The sequence below is a fragment of the Podarcis pityusensis genome (assembly GCF_964106645.2).
Source record: "Podarcis pityusensis genome assembly, chromosome: 2".
Taxonomy (NCBI): domain Eukaryota; kingdom Metazoa; phylum Chordata; class Lepidosauria; order Squamata; family Lacertidae; genus Podarcis; species Podarcis pityusensis.
Genome location: NC_138029.1, coordinates 109867433 through 109886008, shown reverse-complemented (window position 1 = coordinate 109886008; position 18576 = coordinate 109867433). Strand labels below are relative to the sequence as shown.

At 47.4% G+C, this 18576-nt stretch overlaps 2 long non-coding RNA genes across 2 annotated transcripts; both read left to right on the top strand.

Annotated features, from left to right (window-relative positions):
• The first annotated feature begins 424 nt into the window (after positions 1-424).
• Positions 425-18547, top strand: LOC308470174. The gene is made up of 4 exons (XR_013982217.1): positions 425-658; positions 16893-17178; positions 17997-18107; positions 18370-18547. It is a non-coding gene; the product is annotated as an uncharacterized lncRNA (long non-coding RNA).
• On the top strand, positions 2578-5861 carry LOC308470292. Its single transcript, XR_013982345.1, has 2 exons — positions 2578-2701; positions 5032-5861. It is a non-coding gene; the product is annotated as an uncharacterized lncRNA (long non-coding RNA).
• Positions 18548-18576: the final 29 nt, after the last annotated feature.

Genomic DNA, 18576 nt, shown 5'->3' with positions numbered 1-18576 from the left:
TAGAGGAAGTCAACCAAGATGTTTAAAAGGTTGGATTTGTAAAGAATTAAGTTTGTTGCTATTGTTTATCTGTTTATTGTTCCTTTTTTCTTCTTTCGTTCATTGATGTATTTTTCTTTTTTTCCTGTTTTTGTGTGTTATTCTGCTTTGGGGTTTTTGTTATAATTGTGGAAAATCTAATAATTTTTTTTAAAAAAGCTTCATGGAGAAACAAACAAATGGCATTAACTCTGTGACCTGTGTATTTGAATGTAGTTTAAAAACAGAGGGACTGTTAAAGGAATCAGATCAGTTATCACAACTCTAGAATATTAGGATGCTTCTCCTAGTCCTTTCAGTCAACATGCAAGATGAAATAGCCTCACTCAGCTGACTAAACAGCCAACTTTCCATCTCTGCCCACTAATGGGCATCAACTCCAGCTTTGATCCTGTGTGACTCCATCAACCAAGAAATATGGAGGTGGACAAAAAACCCACTGAAAGGAACAAGAACTCCTTCCTTGTATGATAGCATCAGGTGGCCTCTGAGGTCTGGGACATTTGGTACAGCATTCAGCCGAATCATCAGCCCATGTGGATTGTTCTAAACCATTAGTGCATAATGTTCCAAACAGACCAGGGGAGCATACTTCCAGAGGCGGCTTGTATCTTTCAAGGTGTCCAGAGGCGGCTTGTATCACTTCCAGGTGTCCTGAGAAGCCAAGGAGATTTCTTCTGACCTTACATAATTGCTATGTTGAGCTTGGTGCGTCACACCTTACCAGAAGCTGAGCTGCTAGTGCTACTTACTCCAAGGAGGCCTGATCTGCCCAGCAACCCGGTGGTCTCTCATCTGCCAGATTTCAGAACTTGCTTCCTCATACAAAAGGGGTATCAATGGGGCAGAGCTTCTTTCGTGATAATCAGGTCCTACGTGTGGCTCAGGTCTGCCTGCTTGCGTTCTGTATCTTCCTTTGCCTCAAGCCTGGAGGTAAGAAACCCCCCAACTCCTTTTTGAGCTCTGTCACATGTTAGCTGTGTGTGTCGGTGGAGATTCAGCAGGGACAATTACTGAAAGGCAAGCGTGGTCCCTGCACTCAGAATGTTTGGGCAGCTGCTGAGGCTACATGAGAATCCAGTTCTGCTGAGAGCAGTATGCCCTCTTTTTCAATTTAAATCTCTTGTTCATCGTCAGGGAGAGGAGCACAACGCACCACCATCCTTTTGATCTTCTCAGTGCCTCCTTGAGATAGTCTTTCCCCAAAGCAGACGTTTCCAAGCTTTTTGGGTCCCCGGCTCTCTTGACCAACTACATTCTTTCTGTGGCTGCCCTGTGGGGAAATGGGCTCCAAGCCTCAGGAGCCTAGTTATGCCACCCCTTGGCTGCAGAGCCCACAGCCCTTCACCCCTTTTTGAAGACCCTCCCTTGTGGAGTGTTCCTGCAGCCTCCTCTCCACTCCCCTCTCCTTGTGAGTCCTCCTGGCAGCCACCCCCCATCATTGGGCCACCCCTATCCCAAAGAGCGTTGCCTCCTCACTTGTCTGTCCAACAGAAAGGACTAGTGGACTGGCTGGCTGGGCTCCCTCACCCACTTGCTTGCTTACTCTGAGGCTGCCTCAGCTCCTAGCAACCAGCACCCCCTGGTCAGCCCCAGAGGCACCACACACCTGGGGAGCTTGTAGCTAGGGCTGCTGCAACAAACAGTTGCACAAGCCTTTGGTAAGCAGAGGGATGAAACAGGGAAGGAAAGAGGGATGGAGGCTAGTGTTGCCCACAGGACCCCTGACCATCATTCAAGGCACCCCACGGTCCCATGACACACTAGTTGAAAACTAGAGTGACTCCACATTGGAGGGAGCTTCTGGTGTCAGGCTCTTTCAACAGAAGAATGGATGTCACTTTGGGGTGGGTGAGTAAAGATGCCTCCTACCATGGGGTCCCTAAGAGAAGTGTTAGAGTCCATGTCTTCCATGCAGAAAACCCCAGGTTAATCCCCCCACCGGGCATCTCCAGTCAAAAGGTTCAGGGAGAAGAAAATGAGACTCTGGGGACAAAACTGGGGGAAACTGAGAGAGAGCTTGACTTGGTGTAAGTTCAGCTGAGGTGAGTCAGGCTGCCTGTTCAGGATATAATAATTTTTTTCATGTGTGTATGTGTGAAGGCTTGTATCCAATGTATCTTAATTCATCCAATTAAGAGGGGAATGCCTGGGGTTTCACCAGCACTATGCTCTGCAGTGCAGAAGCTGCCCCTTAGGAAAGAGAACCATTAAAAGGGGGAGAAGTGTTAGGGTTAGCAGGGCCTGTGTGCAAGACCCAAGATTTGCAGCCCTTTGCCCATCCCTTAACAAAGCCCCTGATTGAATGAGTTTTAAAGTAAGGGCAGTGCTTGCAGGAACAAACAAACAAACAAACAAACAAACAAACAAACAAACAAACAAACATGTCTGTCTTTTACAGTGGATGCTGTCAGATGCAGAAAATGCTATTCCAATCATCCTGACGAACCATGCGAACTGAGCGATGGAAAGTGTAACGGGGACGTCTGTGTATTGGGAAAAATATTTTCAGGTAATGTTTCTGTCCCATTTATAGTCCTCCATTATGTATGCTGGACTGGGATGACCGGATGTTTCAAACAGGTGGACTCAGTTGTGAAATCGTGGTGAGGAGTGGGTGGGGACTCATGGCTGTATCACTCCAAAGAAGCAGTTGTCTCAGGTGGGTCTGAGGACTATGCCACTTGCCCACCTCCTCTTCCGTGGCCACGCCTCTTCCTTTGCCCTCGTATCTGTGCTCCCAGTGACATGCCCTGTCCACCCCACACCCTACTGACACCATTGGCGCATCAGAGAGGTGGTGGCAGAAGAGAAGGTAGGAGAGGTGGCACAGGGTGAGATTGCCTCAAACAGCAAAACGTCCCGGGCCATCCCTGAACACAACTGTGAGGCAGAATTACTAAAAGATTTGCCTCATAAGGTCCTTGAATGTCAGCTTTGTTGTTATATAAAAGGGCATTACACATAGGGACCTTACTTAAGAAGATGAAATAATGGGGAGTATCAGGAAAAGTAAGGCTTGTTTGTTGTTGTTGAGTCATTTAGTCGTGTCTGACTCTTCGTGACCCCATGGACCAGAGCACGCCAGGTTCCTGTCTTCCACAGCCTCCCACAGTTTGGTCAAACTCATGCTGGTAGCTTCAAGAACAATGTCCAACCATCTCATCCTTTGTCGTCCCCTTCTCCTTGTGCCCTCAATCTTTCCAGGGTCTTTTCCAGGGAGTCTTCTCTTCTCATGAGGTGGCAAAAGTATTAAAGCCTCAGCTTTAGGATCTGTCCTTCCAGTGAGCACTCAGGGCTGATTTCCTTCAGAACGGATAGGTTAGATCTTCTTGCAGTCCATGGGACTCTCAAGAGTCTCCTCCAACACCAGAATTCAAAAGCATCAATTCTTCAGCGATCAACCTTCTTTATGGTCCAGCTCTCACTTCCATACAGGGAACTAATTGGTATCTTATACTCTCAGGAAAAGGTACCTTGGGTTACATACGCTTCAGGTTACATATGCTTCAGGTTACAGACTCTGCAAACCCAGAAATAGTACCTCAGGTTAAGAACTTTGCTTCAGGATGAGAACAGAAATCAAGCTGCGGCGGCGCAGCAGCAGCAGCAGCAGCAGCGGGAGGCCCCATTAGCTAAAGTGGTGCTTCAGGTTAAGAACAGTTTCAGGTTAAGAACGGACCTCCAGAACAAATTCAGTACGTAACCAGAGGTACCACTGTATTTGGACTCCTTCATCGATAATAAGGTTCTCCTGGTGCCTTTATTATACAGTGGTACCTTGGTTCTCAAATTTCATCTGTTCCGGAAGTCCGTTCCAAAAACAAAGCATTCCAAAACCAAGGCGTGCTTTCCCATAGGAAGTAATGCAAAACAGATTAATCCGTTCCAGACTTTTAAAAACAAACCCTAAAACAGCAATTTAACATGAATTTTACTAACAAGACCATTGATCCAAAAAATGAAAGCAATAATCAATGATCGATAATCAACAATCAACCATGACTATAAAATAAATAAGACAGTATTGTAGATGATAAAAATTAAAATTAATTTCTTTTCTTACCTGCACTGATGATAGCCATGGTTTGGATGGGGGGCTTTTATCCATTTCCGCAGGCACACAATCAATCAATCAATCAATCAATCAATCAATCAGTAGCTGAACTGGGTTCCACACAGTCACAAAAACAAATTAACTGAAAAAGCCTCAAAAACAAAAACGCAAAATAAATAGCAAAAACAGGAGCGCCAAACTTAATCCATTCCAGAAGTCCGTTTGACTTCCGAAATGTTCAAAAAGCAAGGCGCAGCTTCCGATTGGTGCAGGTGCCCTGGAAACAATAGCTGACAGTTGCATTTGATGTTCAGCTTCTGAAAAACGTTTGAAAACTGGAACACTTACTTCAGGAATTTTGGTGTTTGGGAACCAAGGCATTTGAGTACCAAGGTGTTTAAGAACCAAGGTACCACTGCACATCTATCAGCGACAGGCAAAAACGTTCCTCTTTAACCAGTCCTTTGGTTGACTGACATTCAATGCCCTTTTAAAATGTGTGGGGGTTTTTTTGGGGGGGCGGTTATTGGGTTGTTCTTGTTTTTATTTTAATTACGAATTTTGTGTTTTTATATTGTGATTTAATCCTGTGAACTGCCCTGAGACCTTCAGTTTTAGGGCGGCATACAAATTTAATAAATAAAAACAAAAACAGTGGTGGAGATTATGATATTTAAGGGTTTGCTATATTTGGACATGTACCTTGCACATGTTTTAACTTTAATTTAACATTGACATTTCAGCAGTTTTAGCAAAATCAGTTTGAAATTCTGTTCCAGGTATACCCTTTGGAAGATACCAATTCCCCCCCCCCCCAAATGATGTGGCGTAAACTTTGTCCTTTTAAATGGACTCTCTTTCTCTATGGACAAATTCGGTAACATTCTCTCCATACTTGCTATTAACACAAATACTTCTCTTTCTCTCTCCAAAAGAAAATGGTGACTTGATGAAATACTACAAAGAATGTGGCGCTGGAGTATCGCTAGAGGACTGTGGAAAGGAATTGACAGCAGAAAATAGAGAGAAAATAACGTGCTGCGATACTGACTTCTGTAATGAATGATTTTCCTATTCTGTTCTTAGATTGTTTCGATCTATCCAGGGACTTCATGGCACTACAATTCAAATAATAGACCTTCTGATGCAGACCTACTGGGGGGAGTCAAACCCACAGTCTCCACCCCAATCATCCTCATCTCCCTTCACAAATTGGAGCCTGACTGTGTGATGTGGGCAGTCTTCTGTATTTGTGGAGGGTTCCCACCAGTGCTTTTCTTCAGCATGCCAGAGTGCAGTTCCAGCACCTCTTAGGTGGGCGCCATTTTGGTCCCACGTCTTCCCTTCATGTACCCAAAACAAAGCCCAAAGCAAACATTTCAAGTCAAAACAGAAGCTGGCCAGTGTGTGAGAGTCTACACTGCTTTTGTTTTTGTTTACATCTATGACTTTACCTAGCTCTTAACCTCTCGTAGCTTTAATTGGTCAAACTATGGGGTGGGGCCAATTTGTATTTCCTTTTCTTCTTTTTTATAAATATTTTTTTATTAAGAATTTAAACAAAACATATTGTCTTAATACATATCATCCTTGATCCCCCCCGCCCCCCATAAAATAACCGCCCTCCCTCCCCCCTGACTTCCCTCAGCTCCAGTCTCTGGTTTCTCTACAGATGCTATTCTCTGCATGTTACATAATTGTGTAAGTCCTTAATTTATCTAACTGGTTATTGTCAATAAAAAAATTTGTGAGTGTTTATTCAAAACCTGCCAAGGAGTCCAGTTCACTTTGTTGTTTCTTTAAGTACTTTGTAAAAATAAAAAAATTCCTTCCAGTAGCACCTTAAAGACCAACTAAGTTAGTTCTTGGTATGAGCTTTCGTGTGCATGCACACGTGTATCTGAAGAAGTGTGCATGCACACGAAAGCTCATACCAAGAACTAACTTAGTTGGTCTTTAAGGTGCTACTGGAAGGAATTTTTTTATTTTGACTATGGCAGACCAACACGGCTACCTATCTGTAACTGGTACTTTGTAAAAGGTTCCCATTTATCTTTAAAGTCACAGTTATCCTTGTCCTGTAGTTTATGAGTCAATTTTGCCAGTTCTGCATAGTCCATCAGTTTCTCTTGCCATAGTTCTGTACAGTGGTACCTTGGGTTACATACGCTTCAGGTTACAGACGCTTCAGGTTACAGACTTCGCTAACCCAGAAATAGTGCTTCAGGTTAAGAACTTTGCTTCAGGATGAGAACAGAAATCATGCTCCAGCGGTGCGGCGGCAGCAGGAGGCCCCATTAGCTAAAGTGGTGCTTCAGGTTAAGAATAGCTTAAGGTTAAGTACGGACCTTCGGAACGAATTAAGTACTTAACCTGAGGTACCACTGTATTTCATTTTCTTTAATCCATTTCCCATGTAGTGGCGACAGGCTTGAAGCTTTCCAGCCAGGCCTCTACTGTTGCATGCATGTGCCTTTGTGCAAGGGCCCTTCCAAGCCGCCCTAGCCATCCACCTGAATCTAAGAGAACACAGGAGGTGAGGATGCATTTAAGTGACTTGCACCAGAACCAGGGACACCAGCATCTATTCAGGGCTGCCCCGAGTCACCCGACGACTTGCTATAACAACTTCTTGGTGAGTTCCAGCATCTGTTTTCAGCACTGGTTCCCACACATTTTTGACCACTGATTTCCCAGAGTCCAAAATGCATAGGGAGCCTCCACGAGGACAGGAGATTTCTCCCCCTTGCTTGGCATCAGAACATCTGGCTAAGCATTGTTGTGAATCAAACGCTCATCAGTTCAACTGCTTTGCTCCTCCTCTGTGCACGCGTGTGTGTGTCCTCATTTATGTATGCTTTCATTGTTTTATTATTAGGAAAATAATGTCCCCTAAGTGCATAACTGTCTGAGGGACTGGAGTGGGTTGTGGCGTACTGTGATTATTAATATTACACATATGGAAGCAATAGGATGAATAAAATCTGACTCTTCTGGAAATAAAAATTGTCCAGTCTACAATTATGGTTCAAAAGCTTTACTAACAGAACTTGTTCCAAAACAGACACTCAGAACAATAATGTTACATCCAGAGAGTTACCATGTGTTTATCCAAGCACAGGTACAGCATCTTAGACATATGACATTAATTCATACAGAAGTGAGAACAAAGCTCATCCTCTCCCCTGGCCTCCATTACAGCCTGAGGCTGTGTTCCTGGAGAGAATCATTTTCACACCTTTCTCCTTGTTGGCCTGAGAGAGGAAACAAAAGACCAACTCAGACATAATGGAGATTTGCAACTGAGGTACCTGATCGTATACATGTGAAAGCTGCAATGTTAGAGAAAGGAATTCATGGAACATCCTAGGGCAGTGATGGTGAACCTTTTAGAGACAGAGTGCCCAAACGGCAACCCCAAACACATTTATTTATCACAAAGTGCAAACACAGCTATTTAACCTGTATATCTGATTTTTTCTGTGTGTTTCACATTTCTTCTTTATGATTACTGTTGTAATAAATAATCCTTCATAAAAGTTAATGTATTACATTCTTCATTAAATTATCTTTCCATTGATATATAATTTTATAGTATAACTCAGTGCTTTTTTCTTTCTTTCTAAAAAATGTTCATTTTGACTCAAGAAAATCTCCACTCGGGAAAAATAAATACAGTTCAAATCGGAGAAAATAAATACAATGAATTTATTGTCCCATTAAATTCACAAAACGTTTAGGGGTATACGTCCCCCTGCAATCCCATAGAAAATAAGCACTGGTATTACTCCAAAACAAAGTGGTGTTATGAGCCATCAACACTCGGAAATACATTTTTTCCAGAAGGTTCCACAATTTTGGCCACTAGTGTACACTGGAGGGCTGTACTAAAGCCACCCTCTCCCAATTTTTAATATGAGATGATAATAATAATAATTGCGTGTGCACATACAAATAAGTATAAATAATAAAATAAAACTAGCCAGATGGGCAGGGTATAAATAATGGTTTATTATTATTATTATTATTATTATTATTATTATTGCCATTTCTTCAGCTGCTGTTTGATCGCAACCTCCATGGAATAAATTTCTCTGTTGGCTTTCACGGGAAAGCCCAGCGAACATGTAAACCCAGCAGCCCCTTCTTAGGGGTCTTGATCTGCTTACTGACCTGGGAGTTAATGTCAGGAAAAAGCATCAATGCGAGAGCAAGCTGCAGGTGTCTGCAAAGCAAAACAGGATATTGATGTTTGGGACTGTACCGTGGGAACAAAGGGGCAGTCTATTCACTGTGCTGAGCACCGGATGTTAGCTCAGAGTGTCACATGACCTGTACTGGAAGTACAGGGGTGGAGTTTATTCTCTCTACTGTTGGAGACTGGAGAGTGCAGACGTGTTTCTCTGTACTGCTGCAATGACAGAAATAAAGACATGTAAATAGATTTCTGTCTGTCTCTTTCCCCTCCCTGAGGGAAGCAGGGAGGAGGGAGAAATGGTGTGTCCCTCTCACGCTGAGTGGGATTGCCGATTGGTGACCTTGCCTGTATCCTGCCGGGAGACGCAGACGGGGAGGTCAACTAGGATCTCAAGCCGAATGCCTGGAGAGTGGCCAGTTACCTCTGACTGCGGCTTGAGAATCCGACAGTTAAGCCCTGCCAAACTCAAAACAGCTTATCCTGAGTAGAAAAAACAGACTGGCGGGAGGCCCTGGTGCATCAAAAGTCAATGCCTGCTCAGCCCCTCACTTGCTCGCCAGGCCCTGGTGCTGCAGGATTTGGACGGCGCAAGCCCTCCCCTCCTCCTCCTCCACCCCTGGCAGGGAAGCTAAGGCACCAGGGCTGCAGGCTTTAGACAGTTATTCATGTGGTGATGAAATGTTGGTTGCGTGGCTATTCCCTCCCCCCCACAGGTGAAGTAAATGAAGACACCAGACACAGAGATTTAAGGTTAAATGGGCGTAAATGGCCACAACTTTATTGATTACAGGAGAGAAGGGTATTGGCTTTAGGCATTGGCCCCTAACCGACTATCCGGTCTAACCGGGAAGGGTTAAACACCAACAGGGGGAGCCACCCGAGATGCATATCCCTAGGCGCTCCCCGAGGGGTTACCGCTCGGGGGCGCGCTTTAGGCCCTAGCCTCCGTAGGTTTCGGACGAGGCGTCGCCCCTCGGAGTCCTTTAACGAACTACCCTTCAAGCATTGGGGGAGGTGATGGCGCTCCTCCCCCCCAACCTCATTTGCATGACAATACCCCGGCCAATGCCTACCGCCACCGAGCCGCAAGCCGGCTCGCCGCCAATACCCTCAGACCTGTAACCAATCCCTAATGCCTTGAAAAATATCTGCCAACCAAATATCATTGCCAGCATCAGACAGATGCACGCCATCCCAGCGATAAAGGCTTTCTTTGTCAAACCGTATGCATGGGTGCTGAATGACGTGACTGCCCAATGCGGCCACTCTACGTGCCACTGTGCGCTCCACTATCCTCCTAGCTTTATTCACCGCCACGGGTTTCTCTGCGTCCCGCCAAACTCGCCTTTCCAGCAAAGATGACCAAATTATTGTAATGTTCTCATGGGATGCCCGCAACAATTCCAAGTCATTGATAATGTTCCACATCAAGTCCACCCCTTTCCTATAAGCCAAGTCGTTCTCGCCCAACTGAATGACCAGGGCACTGGGTGGGCCCTCGGCAGCGATTTTTTTGGATACAGCTGGGAAAAACTCTTCCCAACGCATACCCCTCCTAGTGATCCAAGACAATTTAACCCTGCTGGGTAGCAGTAGCTCTTTGGCCCAGCCCTTTTGTTCTGCGCGCCGTTTTGCCCAATATACGATGCTGTGGCCGATAACCCACAGTCGAATCACATCAGTACCTGAAATGAGAAAATAGGAGGACCAGATCAGAAGGAGTGCCCAGGGGGAACGGCAAGGGGAATTTAGTGGGGATTCCGGATGTAACCCCGGTATGCGTTAGACTTCCAGCGACCCATGTCCATGATTCTTTCTGCCGGTAGACCCATATGCGCGGCGGTGGTAGCCGCCCCAATGCGGAAAGAGTGCGCGGCATACACGTCTTGGGGAAGCCCGATGGCGGCTATTGCTTTGCGCATGACCCTCGTGAACTGCTGCTTTGAAAGGGGGGAACCGTCAGAATGTAGGAAAAAGGGGCCATTAGATACCGGTCTTAAACACAGGTATTTTCTAGCATCCTTCACAGGGCAGGGGCCCGCCTTATGAGTGGCCTGCAGGCGGACCAGGGCTCCCTTGCCCAGCTGGTCAGTCTTTGAACTACGGATTTTTAACATCACAATCCCGCTGCCCACCGTTACGTCCTCAAGCAATAGCCCCCTAGGGGCTGCGCGGTCCTCACAGACCACTTCGCCTATCCGAAGGGCACCAAAAAACGCGAAAGAGAAGGCTGCTGAAAATAATCTAGCTTCATATCTTGACCAACAGAGGGCTCTCAGCTTCCTGCGGATTTGGGTGAGTATATCAAAAGTTATTGGCCTTCGCCTGTCCCGGCCGTGAGGCCTGGACCTGCGCCAGCCCTCCAGCATCTTTCGCACCACAAAATGCGAACAGGGATCCACCGAAAATAAAGTTTTAGAAAAGAAGGATACTGCTGCTGAGTGAATATTGAGGGTTTTGGGGGCCCGGCCAAGATCTCTAAGGTGGACCAAATACTCTATGACTGCGGACTTGGACGGTGGCCTGCCTGGCTTGAACCGCCCCTTTTTGATGCGAAAGGATGTGAAGTCTAGCCATGCCTTATTGTATGATCTCAGGGTAGAAGGCGCTAGCGCAGACAATACTCCCTTTATTGCTTCTCGTTGCCAATATTCCAGAGGTGCTCCGGGAATGGTTGCGGCTGCTGCTGCGCATCCGGCGCCAATGAGCGAAAGCGTTCCATCTGGAAACGAGATAGAGCATCCGCGATGTTATTATCAATACCTGGGACAAACTTAGCTGAAGCGTGAAGGTTCAACCGCAGGCAGGTAAGGACGAAGTACCGTAAAAGGGACGCTACCCTGGGCGAACGTGATGATTGTTTATTCAACACTGACACAACCGCTAGGTTGTCCGTCCAGAAACAGACCCTATGGTTCCTGAACTGGTCTTGCCATAAGTGGATTGCAACTACAATGGGAAAAAATTCTAAGAATGTCAAGTCCCGTAATATTGGTTTACCTTGCCAGGCGGAAGGCCAGTGCTGAGCACACCACTGACCCCTGAAATAGACCCCAAAACCTAAGGACCCGGCCGCGTCCGAATGTACTTGGAAATCAGACTGCAGCGCCAGGCTATCTTGCCACAGCGATATGCCGTTGAAACCATCCAGGAATTGCAACCAAACCAGGAGGTCCGCCTTTACTGTCTTGGAAAGGCGTACCCTGTGATGGGGAGACCGTAAGCCCGTGGACAGCTTTGCTAGGCGGCCGCAGAAGGGACGACCGGGGGAAACCACGCGGTAGGCGAAGTTGAGGTGTCCCAGTAGGGATTGAATTTGCCTCAAGGTGACCTTCTTTAAAAGCAGCATTTGGCCGATCAGCTCCCTTAGGGCAACCAATTTGTCAGCTGGTAAGCGCGAGGTTTGGGCCACGGTGTCCAGTTCAATACCCAGGTAGGTCATAGTAGTGACCGGACCTTCAGTCTTCTCGCTTGCCAAAGGTACGCCCAGTTCCCTAGCTAAAGACTCGAACGCCCGGAGCAGGGACCTGCACTCCCCAGCGTCACTTGCCACCAAAATAAAATCATCGAGATAATGACCCACCCCTAGAGTGCCAGTTCTAAACTTTAGAGCCCATTCCAGGAATGTGCTGAAGGTCTCGAACGCAGCACAGGCAATAGAACAACCCATGGGCATTGCTTTGTCGATGAAGAAAGCTCCCTGGAATTTGAAACCCAACCAGCGGAAGTCTTCAGGATGAACTGGGAGTAGGCGAAATGCTGACTCAATGTCGCATTTTGCCATAAAGGCGCCCCTGCCAAAGCTTCGCACCAACCGCACGGCATGATCAAAAGACGAGTACTTCACCGTGCACATCTCTTGGGGGATGGCGTCATTAACCGAGGTACCCTTGGGATAGGAGAGGTTGTGTATCATTCTAAACTCACCGGGGGCCTTCTTTGGGACAATACCGAGCGGGGAGATATGGAGCCCCTCGATAGGAGGAATTGCAAATGGGCCGGCCACCCTGCCGGCTGCAAGCTCCTTCTGTATTTTTTTAAACGCGATGTCGGGCCTTTCTAAGACTGATTTCTGGTTAGGGGGGCAAGTGGAATTGGGTGTGAATGCGACCGGAATTCTAAAACCTTGAGAAAACCCCTCATCCAGTAGGTGGGCTGCAGGCCTATTCGGATAGGACTCTAACAGTGCTCTCAGGGGTTCCAATTTTATCGGAGAGCACGCGAGGGTTAGTGAGATGTTAGTAACGAGCCCCAGGTGGCCCTTGGGCGGGGGCTGCAGGACCCGTGGGGCCACCCCTGCTTCCCCGGGAAAGGTGACCCCTGCCTCCCCGAAAGGGCTGCTGCCTACCTTTGAAGCAGTTGATTGCGGGGTGGCTGCCTAAGCACCTATCACATTCATGCAGGTACTTACAAGTAACGCGCTGGCAGGTACCCCTATTGAAGTCCCAGCACTGTCTACGGCGTTGGGTCTCCACCTTACCAGATTTTGACTGTTGAGCGGTTTTCTTCTCGATATTGGGCCCCACATGGTCAAACCAGCAATTGTTGTCCTTTTGGTCCCAGCGCATTGAGGACAGCAGCGAGGCATTCCTCCGAAAGTCTTCATCGTACGCCAAAGCAGCTTCATCTCCCGCCATCTCCCGAGCCCTCCTGACGTGTGCCAGGTAGGACACGAGGTGTGACCCCCTCTTGGAATAGCAACTTGACACCACAGCCATAAACACTTGATAGCCATTAAGCCAATTCTCAAACGTTCGCTCCACCCGAGGTGCCCTGTACCTCCTTTTCCCATAGTACTTTATTTTCTCCCCTTTCCCTTTGACCTGTGCTGGAGGCAGCAAGGAAAACATATCCACATAATTGCCATTCAATATCTTGTTCCTTTTCCTCTTAGAGAGGTGGTTACCGAGGATAAAGTCAGTGGCCGCATTGGTTGAGACTTTAACGTCTGGCACCAGGGCCCCATCTTTCCAATCGAGCGTCCCATTAAATGTCTTCCTGTGCGAGTTGGCCCTCCGTTCATGCACCCATTGTGGAGCTCCTGTGTCCTCCCCCTCGCCCCAATAAGTTTCCATCGGGGCGTCACTATCCCCATCTGATGAGGACGTACCTGTTTCATCATCGGAGTCCGAAGTGTCCCTCTTCTTGCTTTTCTTAGCCCGGTGCTTTTTCTTCGCCTTCCGCTTTCCGCCCCGTGACGTGTCATCATGGGAGACCGCGTCGCTGGCAGCGGCCACCTGCTGAGGGGGCAGCTCCTCCTCAGAGGATGACACCTCCGAGGAGCTTGGTTGCCTTGAGTTATCCTGGAAAACACTGGGAACATCAATCGCCTCCTGGCGCGGGGCCGATGACGAGGCCGCCGTCGGCCTGGCCCTTTGCACGCTCGCCCTAGGTTTTTTAGCTGGCGCCTTGCCTTTTAGTGGCCCTGACTTGGATTTTTGAGTTCGAGCGGCTTGTAGGCGCGTCCGTGGCCTGCTGGGGGCCTGCTCGACCACGTTAGCTGCACTAGTGGAGGGACCATCCTGACCTTGCTGACTGGGGGGTGTATCAGGTATGCAATCTTGTGACACCTCGACGATGTTCGGAGAGGGAGTGATAGGTGCCCTGCATTGCGCGTAGAATGATTGAAGCGCGGAAAAAAGCTGGGCCAAGGCCTGAGGATTACAAGGGCCTGTTGGCATCAGAGCGTTACCGCGCTGAGATTGTTGGGGGTCGCTGTTCCCCTCCATGTCAGAGCCGAAGGCAGCGCCTCAGGGGGGGGCGCAAGTAAAGTCAAGTTTGTAAGCAAATCGGGTGTTTCTTCTATTTATAGTTTATCTATTTCTTTATTTATTTATTTATTTGTTTGTATTTAGTATTACTTTATTTATTTATTTATTTAGCGATTTATTATCTATTTATTTTATTTATTTATTTATTTATTTATTTATTTATTTATTTTTGTATTTATTTATTTATTTATTTATTTATTTATTTATTTTTGTATTTATTTATTTATTTATTTATATTTGTTATTTATTTATTTATTTATTTATTTAATTTATTTATTTTTGTATATCTATATATATGGTTTCTTATTTATATGTACTTATGTGGCTGGGGCTGTATCTATCTGTATTACCTGTTATTGTTGCCTTGGGATCTGGCAAAACACAGTAAGATTACGCTGCCAGGAAAGTCACTAGGTATGCCCTTAGGAAACAATAGCCCTAATTACTGGTCGTTAGCCTAGGAATTGTCCTGCTGGCTGGCGAGATAATAGGGTTTCTATGGCAACAAATGAGCTTGCCAGCAGCTAATAGGGTTTCTATGGCAACAAATGAGCTAGCCAGCGGCGAATAGGGTTTCTATGGCAACAAATGAGCTAGCCAGCAGCGAATAGGGTTTCTATGGCAACAAATGAGCTAGCCAGCAGCAGGTAGGGTTTCTATGGCAACAAATGAGCTAGCCAGCACACAGGCGTTCCTATGGCAACGCTAAATGAATCACAGAGCAGGCCTGGACCAGCAACAAACACAGCAGGAATATTCGGTATTCATCTATTTGCCCCCAATAAATTGAACAAGTTGGGAATAACCTTATTATCCACCAAATATCCTTTTAAGCACCCTGTATAAGACTACCAAAGTATGAATCAGCTCAAATTAATTTACAGCCAAGTAACCGGATAATTATAAATACTGTGACGGCACTCACAGGCTAGCTTGCCTATGGTAAAATGGCGGCCGTCACGGGCCGCGTGAGCAGAAGCAAATGATGCCACTATGCACTCTGAAATGATGCCACTATGCACTCTGAAAACGTCCTCAACAACTGAAACAAGCCCCCCCGGTGAACCACAGATTAAAGGAACAGATTTGTGATACCCGAGCCGATCGTCCCCTGGTCAGCAAAGGGAACCCCCGGCAACAGCGAAGACCCAACCAGACTCCCCCTCTGCAGCCCCCAGAAAAAGTTCTCACCACCCGTGGTTACTCTCACGGCCAGGGGGATTTAATTACGCTCCCTTGGCGCCCGCAACTTTCCAACCCCCCCTGGGGCAGCCCGTCCCTGTGGTGGTGCCCGATAGAGTTTGCTGCAGCGCTGTGAGGTCCCTTAAAAATCTCTGAAAAACCTGTGCTCCTTGGGGGGGCTCGTCCGCGCTGGGAGGCAGCTGAGGGGCTGGCGGCGCTTCGATCTGCTCCGCAGATCAGCTGACGACCGGCCGCTTACTGGCGCACAGCTGACGGGCGCGCTCCGAGGCCCAGCTGATGGGCGGCCGCTTGCTGGCGCACAGCTGACGGGCGCTTCCCGAAGCCCAGCTGATTGGCGGCCGCTTGCTGGCGCGCAGCAGACAAGCGCGTTCCAAAGCCCAAGCTAACAAGCGGCCGCTTACAGTGGTGCTCTCGGCGCGGCGATCCGATCTTCGGCTAAGCACGAGGCGATTCGAGCTCCAGCCGAACAGCTGACGAGCGCTCCAAACCGCGTCGTCTCGAGGTAAAAGGGGCGAGCCGAGGGCTGCCCCGACCTTATGTGGCCTTACGAAGGCCCGCCCCTGCTGCCAGCCGATTGGCTGGCGCCACAGGGGATGGAAATGGGAATTCCCTGTCTCCCGCGAGGCTGGCGCCAGCCTCGCGAGAGCAAGAGTGGGCGGGGTCGTGATCCCGCAACCCCCCCTCCTCCTGACGATCGGAAGGGGCATTACAGCAGAACGGTGTGTTTGTGTGTGTGTGTGTGTGTGTGTCATATTTCTAGTGGGAGAGAGTTCCTCAGCAGAGCACCACAGCGAAGTTCTACAGCCACAGCTGACAATGAGGAATGAGAGGTGGCTGCATAATGTGCCAGTGGATTGAACCATTTTATACCCAATGCTGCAGAGCTACAAAACTTCACGAAAAAACAAATAAACGGCAGGCTGACCTCTCATAAAAGAATGAGAGGTCAGCCTGCCGTTCAGCACAGACATCAGTTATCTCTGATGGGGACTCTGAATGTCTTCCCTCTAATACTCACTCCTTCTATCACAATCATGGGTCCAGGAACACAAACACATCCCTTTCTTCTCCCCAGGTATTAATACATTACCATGCCAGTGGATTGAACCATTCTAAAGGCAACTCTGCAGAGTCACAAAACTTCAGGAATAAAACAAACAAACAGCATTAACTCTGTGACCTGTGTATTTGAGTGTGGTTTAAAAACAGAGGGACTGTTAAAGGAATCAGATCAGTTATCACAACCCTAGCATATTAGGATGTTTCTCCAAGTCCTTGCAGTTAACATGCAAGAAGAAATAACTGACTAACCAGCTGACTAACCAGCCAACTTTCCATCTCTGCCCATTAATGGGCATCAACTCCAGCTTTGATCCTGTGTGACTCCATCAACCAAGAAATATGGAGGTGGACAAAAAACCCACTGAAAGGAACAAGAACTCCTTCCTTGCATGATAGCATCAGGTGGCCTCTGAGGTCTGGGACATTCAGTACAGCCCATTTGGATTTTTGTGAGCAATCAATGCATTATATCCCAATCAGATCAAAGGAACCACTACCCACCCCTCTACTGCTCTTTGGAACCACCCCAGCATATTTCCAGAGGCGTCTTGTATCTTTCAAGCCCATCACTTCCAGGTGTCCTGAGAAGCCAAGGAGGTTATATAATTGCTGTGTTGAGCTTGCTTCGTCACACCTTACCAGAGGCTGAGCTGCTGCTGCTACTTACTCCAAGGAGGCCTGATCTGCCCTGCAACCCGGTGGTCTCTCAGCTGCCAGACTTCAGAACTTGCCTCCTCATACAAAATTGGTATCAATGGGGCAGAGCTTCTTTCCTGATAATCGGGGCCTACGTGTGGCTCAGGTCTGCCTGCTTGCGTTCTGTATTTTGCTTTGCCTCAAGCCTGGAGGTAAGAAACCCCCCAACTCCTTTTTGAGCTCTGTCACATGTTAGCTGTGTGTGGCGGTGGAGATTCAGCAGGGACAATTACTGAAAGGCAAGCGTAGTCCCTGCACTCAGAATGTTTGGGCAGCTGTTGAGGTTACATGAGAATCCAGTTCTGCTGAGAGCAGTATGCCCTCTTTTTCTTTTTAAATTTCTTGTCCATCGTCAGGGAGAGGAGCACAACCCGCCACCATCCTTCTGATCTCCTCAGTGCCTCCTTGAGATAGTCTTTCCCCAAAGCAGAGGTTTCCAAGCTTTTTGGGTCCACGGCTCCCTTGACCAACTACATTCTTTCTGTGGCTCCCCTGTGAGGAAATGGGCTCCAAGCCTCAGGAGCCTAGTTATGCCACCCCTTGGCTGCAGAGCCCACAGCCCTTCACCCCTTTTTGAAGACGCTCCCTTGTGGAGTGTTCCTGCAGCCTCCTCTCCACTCCCCTCTCCTTGTGAGTCCTCCGGGCAGCCACCCCCCATCACTGGGCCACCCCTATCGCAGAGAGTGTTGCCTCCTCACTTGTCTGTCCATTCCCAACAGAAAGGACTAGTGGACTGGCTGGCTGGGCTCCCTCAGACACTTGCTTGCTTACTCTGAGGCTGCCTCAGCTCCTGTCAACCAGCACCCCCTGGTCAGCCCCAGAGGCACCATACACCTGGGGAGCTTGTAGCCAGGGCTGCTGCAACATCTAGCCCCTGATTTAATGAGTTTTAAAGTAAGGGCAGTGCTTGCAGGGAGAAACAAACAAACAAACAAACAAACAAACAAACAAACATGTCTGTCTTTTACAGTGGATGCTCTGACATGCAGACAATGCTTTTCATATCATTACGAAACGCCATGCGATGTGAGTACGGACACGTGTATTGGAGACATTTGTACGTTTTATCAAGAATTTTCAGGTAATGAGTCTGTCCCATTTACAGTCTTCCTTTGCATATGCTGGGCTAGAATGACAGGGTGTAGAGGAGGGTCACGGCCTCCTGACTTTTCAATGGTTGTAAGCGCTCAATAGGAGCCACATTGGATCAGACCAAAGATCCATCAAAGATGTGGAGTAAACTTTATCCTTTTAAATGTATTCTCTTTTGCTATGGGCAAATTCAGTAACATTCTCTTCATACCTGTTATTAACACAAATACTTCTCTTTCTCTCTCCAAAAGAAAATGATGAATTGATTAAATACTCCAGATCATGCATCTACAATTACTGGAAATACAGTTGTGGACAGGAAATTTTCCTTGGAAATAACTGACATAAAACAACATGCTGTTATACTGACCTCTGTAATGATGAATAAAATCGGACTCCTCTTGAAATAAAAATTGTCCAGTCTAAAAATATGGCTCAAAAGCTTTACTGACAGAACT